The sequence below is a fragment of the Onychomys torridus genome, chromosome 9 (genome assembly GCF_903995425.1).
Source record: "Onychomys torridus chromosome 9, mOncTor1.1, whole genome shotgun sequence".
Lineage (NCBI taxonomy): Eukaryota > Metazoa > Chordata > Mammalia > Rodentia > Cricetidae > Onychomys > Onychomys torridus.
In genome coordinates this window covers 49,731,374-49,741,112 of record NC_050451.1, presented here as the reverse complement: position 1 = coordinate 49,741,112, position 9,739 = coordinate 49,731,374, and the positions used below count along the sequence as shown (strand labels likewise).

The window sequence follows — 9,739 nt, the reverse complement described above, 5'->3', positions numbered from 1 at the left end:
AAAGACTCTAGGGCCATGGTCCTCAACCTGCCTAATGCTGTGGCCCTTTAACACAGTTCCTCGTGTTGTGGGGACCCCCAACCATAAAATCATTTTTGGTTGCTGCGTCATAACTGTAATTTTGCTACTGTTCTGAACCATAATGTAAATATCCGTGGTTTTCGATGGTCTCAGGCGACCCCTGTGAAAGGGCTGTCGAACCACCAAACAGTTTTCGAACCACAGTTGAGAACCACTGCTCTAGTGGAGGAAGTGGTCAGCATTTGAGAGGGGATGGGAAATAGAAATACGGATACAGGAAATCTTAGAAAGGATACAGAGGAAAGACTAGGGAGAAAGCTCATGACAGAATAAAGAATACTTCAGAAGGAACACAGCTAGTCCGCAGCAAGCCTAATGGTAGGTAATTCAGTAGATGATAACCAAACTGGAAAGAGCTAAAAGGAAAAGCAAAACGTTTAAGAACGCCAAACAATCACAAAAAGAGCCAAGACCCAGGCCGTTAGAACAGAGGAGGGAGAAGAAGGGGGAAACAGCCGAGGAGACACAGCGTCTGCCGATCCTGACACCAAACCCCAGCTTTGGTACTCAGTGTAGTCAACACAACTGAATCAGAATGTACAAATTAAGAGGAGGGTTTGTTTTGCCTTCTGGCTTTACAGCGGGTGAAGTCCGGTCTTCACATGGCCCACGCGGGAAGCAGAGACTACCAGCTGCAACCAGAGAGAATAATTTTTGAAGAGTTGGCCACCAGAAACCTGGTTTCATCAGTCAGGCCCCATGTCCTCTAGGCTCAGAGTCTGTACGATAGTGCCCCCATCTGGAGAAAAGGTGTTCAAATCATTAGCCCATGGGGGAGCATTTCAGATTCAAACTACAGCAGCAAGAAGTACTCAGAACACCAAGGAGAAGTACTCAGCAGCCTGCTTCGTGACATCACATTCAGAATACAGGGAAGAGAGAAAACCTTCAAAGGGAGCCAGAGGCAAGCAAACTCACAGGCTTACTCAGTGGACACAAAGAACGACAGTTACATCAAATTCTCATTAACAGCGTGCGGGCAAAACTGCAGGTAGAACTCTGACCCTCGTTCTCTGCAGAGACACTGGCTCAGAAACAAGACACGGGCAAAAGGCACGGAGGTTTTGAAATCTCAGAAACCAGTCACGCAACTGCAGTGCCCTAGGTGAGCCCAAGCACTACAAAGCTGTGTGGAAAACTTAGGAATCATTTCACTTTTCCAGCGGTCCCCTCTCCCTAGCTTGTGGACGGTAGCTCAGTGTGCTTTGTTCTGGCTTTCCATAAGGCTTCCCAGGTGACCCTGTCTGTCTTATCCACTCAGGCCACTTCCATACTGTTAGAGTTCTGCTGTAGGGCGAGGGGTGGGGGGGGGGGGGGGGGAGGGAGGCTGGCAGGGAGGACTGAGAACAAAGGAGTGGGGGGCAGAGAATGCCCAGCACCAAGAAGGGCAATTGATCTTGGAACAAATGAGAGGGAGAGCCTGGTCCCGTCTTCCTTGGGGAATAGAAGGAAGAGACTGCATTCTGGGTTTGTTCAGTCACCTTTTCCTTTCTTTTTGGCCTCTAAGGTTTCTTCTGATAAGATATTCAGTATAATGCGAACTCCTAACCAGAATGCATCTGACATTCTGACTTGCAGGGGCTCTCAAAGGACTGGCATACATCGGCATCTTACTTGGCATTATTTGGATGTCTTTAGCAAGAGAAGAACCTGCAGAGCCTCACAGAGACACCAGAGGGCAGCAGAGACTCTGAGCTGAAAAAGAAACCAACAGACCCCTGGTGGAGACAAACTGCACAAGTCAGAGAAACTGAGGTGTCACACCTAAAGGGCTTCAAAGGACCCGAGCATGGCCCCTGTGCTGACCTGGAAAGATTTTCAGTTAGTATAAGAATGCTGACGAGAACTCACAGCCAGAACTTTCTATAGTTACTTCCATGGCTACAGAAAAAACAGCAGCTAACACCATGACAAACTAACTCCTTGTCTAACAGACAGCCACACGCTTTTCTAAAACACACGAGTCTGTGTGTATCCAGGTGTGTGCAGGTCCCCTTGAAGGCCAGAAAAGGGTGTCATATGCTTTAAAGCTTGAGTTATAGGTGGGTGTGAGCTGCTGACATGGGTCCTCTGGTAGAGCAGGCTCTCTTAACCCCAGAACCAGCTCTCCAGCCCAACAAAAGTGATTTCTAAAAACAGCTACCCATAACCTGTACTTCTTTAGAATCTACAGAGAAAAGGGATGGCTTCTTCAGCCTTTAAAAACTAGCTATTAGTGTGCAAGCTGGTGAATTACTCAGTAGAGATCTCGGGCACCCAGAAGCTCTGTGAGGTTCTTGCTTGAGTTTTTCTTTTCCCAACTACTCGGAATTATGATTAAGCTACTTACAAGCATCCTATTACAGTCAGAAGACAGATGCAAGCTGAATTTCTTGTGTCTATTATTGTAAAGGTTGAGAATCTGTAATCCAAAAGTATACACACACACACACACACACACACACACACACACACACACAAAATCTAAAACTCATTGACACTAACATGACACCAGTGAGGAGTGGCAAATTCCATTCAGGCCTTGTGTGACAGACAGCACATTCAAACCCTTAGCACATGAGTACTTTCAGACTGAGCGTAGAAACTGTGGATGGAACAAATGCATTTTCTGTTTAGATGGGGGCGCCATTCCTGGTTTTTGCATTATGTGTATGCAAACATTCCTTAGCTCCCCCAACTTAAAACACTGATGGTTGCAAGCATGTTGAGTAGAGGAGACTTATCTGTACTGTGTGCTGGGTCATTACCTCCTGTGGCCCCACCCTCCCCACAGTTATTTCCAACCTCACTTCCTTACCATCTTCTGACACTCAAAGGTAGGATTTACTATTAAGCTTCAAGCCAGTAGTAATGCTAAGAATACCTGACAAGTGTGTCTTTCCCTCCAACCCTGGCTTTCACGCTGCCAAAAAATGCAGGCTAAATATGGATATTTACTGGATACTCAGGCCTTTTCTCAAAAGTTTATGTCGACTATTGTTTAGCACAGGTAAGTCACTCCTGTCATCTCCATCTTACAGACACATGAGCTGAGGGCCTGGGAAGTGAAGATCATGGCCTTGTCAGGATGGCGAAGGAAGCCACCCTGGAGTCTGGCTTGAATGACCCAGCCGCTCTTTGTGTGTTCAGGTCCTGTCTGCATAAAGAGGGAGGTTGAACGCTTTCCCCAACTCCAAAGCACGGAGTCCCTAGAGCCTGTGTCCCTTGTAAAACAGGCAGGTGACCAGATTCAACCTCACCGTGGCCTTTGCTCCCTTGCTTATGGCAAACAGGGGTGATTTTTCTCATATGCAAAGCAGAAAAACGTTAACTTCCTGTTGCTTTCCTTTGAGATGGAAAGTATCAGAACTAATGACTGAGATCAAGCCTGGGCTACACAGCAAATCACCCACAACCACCACCACCCCACAAGAGAAAGAAAAGAAATACCACCAACACAGCTGTGGTGGTTTAAAAGAAAATGGCCTTCAAACGCAGTGGCACTGTTTGGAGGGGTGGCCTTGTTGGAGCAGGTGTGGTCTTGTTGGAGGAAGTGTTGTCACTGTGGAGGCGGGCTTTGAGGTCTCTTATATGCTCAAGCTAGTGCCCAGTGAAGGAGACCACTTCCTGTTGCCTGTAAGATGTAGAACTCTCAGCTACTCCTCCAGCACCACATCTGCCTGCACGCTGCTGATGGACTGAACCTCTGAACTGTGAATGAGCCGCCACAATTGAGTACTTTCCTTGATAAGAGTTACCAGGTCGTGGTTTCTCTCCACAGCAATAGAAACACTAACAGAGATCAGCCCACTTCAGACATGTTACAAACATGGCCCCATGTGGACAGCCCCGCACTGAAGGCAAGGCGTCTCTCAAACCACTTAAGGATGCGGAAGCTCTTTTTGAAGCTCTTCTTCCTCAATCCCTGACTTCTCTGAACGCAGGAGGAGAGCGGGGAGACAAGGTCTCAAATTCATTCTTGCATCAAGAGGAGAAAATCTGGTGCCACAGGAGACAATTGCTGAACAAAACCACCCCCACCCATCCCGTCATGTGCTGACGCTGCATATTAAGTGGGAAGGTGAGATGCCCTCACCTGGAGCCAGTCCCATACTACACCAGGGTCACCGACATCACCCCAGTCCCCCAGCAGGTAGGCCAGTGACTTTGAATGCCAAGAGATGAGCTGAGAAAATAGCTCCATTTTAAGAAATACCCTCATCTTGAAGCTTTAGCAGAGAGAACTTGGGAACACAGAAGAGGATGTGGAATAAGTCGGTTTCAAACAGTTGCTGTGTTTCTGAGCACAGTCGCTGTTCAGATTGGTCAGGGAGGGAAGCCCATAACTCGACAGCAGCTTGTTACCATTTGTTAAGATTTGAGCCCCGTGGGGGAAAAAAATCATGTTTTATTGTGAATTATTTGTTTCTGGTCTAATTTTTTTTTAAACTTAGCTGCTGTAGACAGTCCTGTTTTCAGAAATATGTACACATTCTTCTAGGTGTATTTGTTACTTTCTGAATGCTATGACTAATTACCCAGAAAAAGCAGCTTACCGGGGAGGTATTTCTTTGCGCTCACGGTGTGGGAAGGGAAGGCATAGCACCAGGTGGAGCCCCTGGGATGGCAGGATCTTGCATCAAGGATCTTGCTCACCTTTCAGTGAGAGGCAGAGAGACTATGCATAACCCATAAAGCCTGTTCCAGCAACCCACTTCCTCCGGCTGGGTACTCCCATCTTAAAGTTCCAGAACAGGCATTCCACAACAGCGCTGCCAGGAACCGAGTTGAAGCACATGAGCCCATAGAGGACACTATATGTTTAATTTTGCATGTAAGCCTTAACACTAGTGTACACACTCAGCCATGCATGCAACTTTCACCCTCATCTGAGTTGAGTGATTAATATGTGGGTGGGGTAAATAGTTTGCATTTTTATTTCCCTCCCATGTCTTAATTTGATTTACTATAAAACTTGGTGAGATCTCAATAGAAAGAATAAAAAGAACAAGATGAAATAAAACTCATATGTTTTCACCATAAAAATGTTTATTATGTAGAAAGTTGAAAGTGTTCAACTAAAGATTGGCTTATTTATTTATTTATTTATTTATTTATTTATTTAGTTATTTATTTAGTTAGTTAGTTAGTTTTGTTTTTTCGAGACAGTTTCTCTGTGTAACAGCCTTGGCTATCCTGGAACTCACTCTGTAGACCAGGCTGGCCTCGAACTCACAGAGATCTGCCTGCCTCTGCCTTCCAAGTGTTGGGATTAAAGGCGAGCACCACCACAACCCATCTTTTTTTTACATTTTAAGATAGGGTCTCAATTTGCACTTTAGACTGGTTTGGAATTCAAAGCAGTCCCTCTGTCCCAGCAACAGGGTTGCAGGACGGCATCACCATACCCAACCTTAGTGAGGCTTTGCGTAAATAGGAATCCCAAGTGCTTCTTGCCTGTAAGAAAGGAAAACATAAATATTGAGGGTACTAGAGTGGCTCCTTTGCCTTGTGTAAAAAGCACCACATGTTTGGCAGAAAAACTTGGCACTAGCTGGCTGTAGTCTGACTGTTAATGCACTAGCAAGGGGGAGTTGGAAAACCTCCTTCCCCTTCCTGAGTCTGCAAATTGAGATTATTCCAGGGGGTGTGGCAAGCACTGTGTGATGGCTGCAGATGGTTGTGATTAGATAGGGCATGTGGTTCTTATAAATGTTTCTGTGTGGATATTGAAACAGTGTGGACGGTTCTGGCCAAAAGCTTTGAAGTAAGGAATTTCTCCTTTGGACCTAAGCTGTCTCCATTATAGTTTGCTAATTCCACGGGAAGGAGGGTGTTCATTGTTAAGGCCTCAGTCCCTCCTCTCTGCTCCCAGAGGGAAGGTGGTAGGGATGCACTAATTGTTTTCCCTACCAGATGACTTTTCTGTCACCACAAATGTGAGCCAAAGCCTTCAGGCAGATGAATGGTTGTCTGCTGTGCTGTGCACAGTGGCAGGTGGGGTGTCCCTTTCTGGAGGCCACCATATCCATTCTCTCCCGCTGCCTCGCCACAGAGACCTCTGCATTGCTGTGGGCTGAGATGAAAGTCTGTTTGACCCCTTTACCCTGTTTGATTTTCTTCTGGGCATTTCTTACTAAAAGAAATTTGTTCAGAGCTTCTTTAGTTGTCTGTCTCCAACATTTCAGAAGCTGTTACAGGAGAACATGGAGGGTCTTACTCTCTGGTTCCTCAAGGTATTTCTAGAATCATCCCTGATGGTAGGTACGTCTCATACCTTTTGCCTGTGAGTGCTATAATCAAGCATGAGACTACATGACTGTTTATGACTGAGACAGGGATTGTCTCCGTTATAGAAACACCAGTGGTTTATGAGGCAATACCAGCTTTGGTGAGGTGGATATTCTCACTCCTCAAGCTTGTCTCATAGGATTGACACATTTGGAGCCTCTGAGTTGAAGTCACTCTCAAAATCCCTTCCTGTGTCTTCAAATCATTATCACAGCCCAAGTCCCAGAACAAGTTCAAGGGTCTTTGCTAAGAGGAAGGGAGAAGCTAGCTTTGTCTTATGGCCTGTGGTAGGAGATGTGCAGGATCAGAAAATCAGCTTCTAAAACCCTCCTGTAGCCCACAGCGATTTAACTACAGAAAGTGGGACCCTTCACTAGATTCTCAGTACCAGCAATTCCTCATCAAACTCCAGCAGAAGAGACAGCAAGTAGAGCCTGCATTACCCTGGCTGGAGCATACCTGCTGGCTCTCGAGTTTACGCCACACACCTCCCTCCTCACATCCTAAGTATTTTAGGGAATTGCCAAGACTCTTTCATGTTCTCACAGCACAGAGTCCACTCCAAATGCATCTTTCATCCCTCGGTATGGACGCAGGGATGTGTGGACTCCATTGCTTGGCAGGACATGAACCCTAGATATGGGTGAATGAAGTCTATTTCCCGTAAGAGGTATTTGCTGCTGCAGACCCCAACGTTCCTTGTTAGAAGCCGCCATAGCATTAACAGCCACATGGACACACAGATGAAGGGGGAAAAGGAAGAAACGCAAACATCTCTCTGGCTCAAGCCATCTGGAGTGGTTTAAATAAGAATGGCCCCCATAGAGGCTTATATATTCGAATACTGGGTCCCCAGGTGGTGCACTGTTTAGGAAGGATTAGGAGGTGTGGATTTGTTAGAGGAGACATGTTGCTATGATGTGGGCTTTCAGGCTTCAAAAGCCCAATGCCAGGCTCAGTCTCCACTGTCTCTGTCTGCCTCAGGCTTACAGATCAGGATGTAGCTCTCAGCTACTTCTCCAGCCAAAGCCCGCCTTTCTGCCTGTGGTCACACTCCCCTCCATGATGATCATGGACTAACTGTCTGAAACTGTAAGCAAGCCCCCAATTAAATGCTTTTTTTCCTATAAGTTGTCTTGGTCATGGTGTTTCCTCACAACAATAGAGAATAAACTAAGAAGATCTTGTAGTTTTCCTCATCTCAGAGAACAGTAGTGATGGGATTGAAACAGAATTTAAGGTACCAATTGTTTCTTAATCGAGATCTTTTCTTCTTTTCTTTTCTTCACCTACCTTTGAAAAGGTCATAAATATGACTCAAAGGCATGAAGCTGACTGTGTGTGCTCATGGAGTCTCCCCAGAGCACACACCTATAATTGCATCTCCAGCTGACAGAGACACCCCCTATGAAACACCTGTGCAGTATCTGTGGTATGATGGTGCCAGCACTCAGCGGGTGCAGCTATCCTGATCTGGCTGCATCTACCTTGTCACCTTGGCCCAGGTAGCTTCCTGGACAGAGCTGCAGTCTGATCAATGTCTGTTGACAAGATTACTGTTTCCTGTCATGTCCAGCCACACGCCGAATCTGAGGCTTGACCAGTCACATTGCTCACTGTCTGGACTGGCATGTGGCCTTTCTGCTCCAGGAGTGCCTTTCTGGGGAGGAGACATATAATGAAAAGGAATTGCTACAAGAAAAACTGGATCCTCTTAGTGGTGCCAACATGGTAGATCTAGCTATGACTGTGTACAAAAACCTTTATATCAGTGGTTCTCACCCTGTGGGTCAAGATCTCATTGGGAGTCAAATGACTCTTTCATAGGAGTCACCCAAGACCATCAGAAAACGCAGATATTTACATTACAATTCAAAACAGTAGCAAAATTACAGTTATGAAGTAGCAACAAAAATAATTTTATATTGGGGATCATCACAACACTAGGAACTGTATTCAATGGTTGCAGCATTAAGGAGGTTGAGAACCACGGCTTATGTGCTGTCCCTCACGCTCTGGGAGGAAAAGGAACCACAGCTGTCGTACAACTCCAACAACTTCAGGCAGCAACAGACCCACTTGTGAAGATGTTTGAAGATCCAGAAGCCACAGGGCAGAAGCAGTCCACCAGGGATGGCCAGGCACTGTTTGCCTATGTTGCAGATAAGCATGGGCTTAGGAAGGAGGGTTTAGATGCACGCTGCAGATCGGAATGATGTGAGTGGAAATAACTATCTTTACTTCTTCAGAGTTTTGGTTTCAGTGACACATACTGTAATTCACAAATACTGTGGAAAACTGGCCTCTAAAACCTTCATGCAGAACTGGATGCAGCCATGGGAGCTCTTACATGGCTAAGAGACCATGGACAACAATTCTGAGTTCTCCACTTCAGTGTCTTCACCAGAGAACATGGCTCATTCATTGGTTCATTTTTTTCCACCACTCCAAAGGGTAGGATAATATTCTTGATCTCTGTTACCAGCCACAGTACCTTATACAATTTAGACAATGTGCCAACATATTTTTCACTGTTTGATCTCTGCTGTCATAACATAGATGTCCAGTATTGCCCAAGGGTACTGGAATTACTAATAAAAGTTTCTCAGCAGATGTCTTACACATGTAAAGAACCAGTTACAGAACTTGTTCAACGCTTGTGTGGTAACCTTGATTTTGACAGGGCTCAGGAAAAGCTGAAAGTAAATCAGAGCTTGTGAATGACTTCTGGGTGGCTTGTCTTGAGGACTTCATTGAAAATGCCTGTCGGGACTTTTATCTACCAGTGTGTTAGCATTAATGTGTTGACAGCTAAACTGAGCATGGCCCCAGAAGAAGCTGAAAGATAGACTATGAGACTGATTAGGGACTCAGGGTCAGACGCCAAGATTGATTCTACACTAGACCGTGTCGTCATGGGTGAAAGCCTGCTCTCACCCTAACAAGAGACTGATAAGATCAAAAGTCTTTCTTTTATAAGACAGTGTTGGGCATTAGTATTGGAAAGAAACTTAATCAGAAGAGTAGTTAGAGGTTCTTAACTGGGCAACCTAGTGTTAAAGAACTATAAAGAAAAGTGAGTGAAAAGGAATTTGAAAAGATGTAATAACCATTATATGAAGGGTGACTTGCATTTTAGAAGCAGTTAGCATGTTTGGTATACATTTTGGAGAACTAGAATAAAATTGGATGTGATTTTTTTTTTTTAAATGAAGATTCAGTAAGCCTGCTTTCTTTAACTATTGGTAATCATGGAGATAAACTATGTGTTCAGCGCAGGGAGGCTTGGGAATGGGGGCTCTCAGGAAGACCTGCCACTGTTCTGTAAGAAGCACTCAGGAACTCCTGAGTTCTCCCAGGAAAGAAAAGCTGGGACAGGCATGGGGGT

The 9,739-nt window shown here is 45.4% G+C and overlaps 1 pseudogene; it reads left to right on the top strand.

The window, feature by feature from the left end:
* The first annotated feature begins 415 nt into the window (after positions 1-415).
* On the top strand, positions 416-9,392 carry LOC118590749 (annotated as a pseudogene).
* Positions 9,393-9,739: the final 347 nt, after the last annotated feature.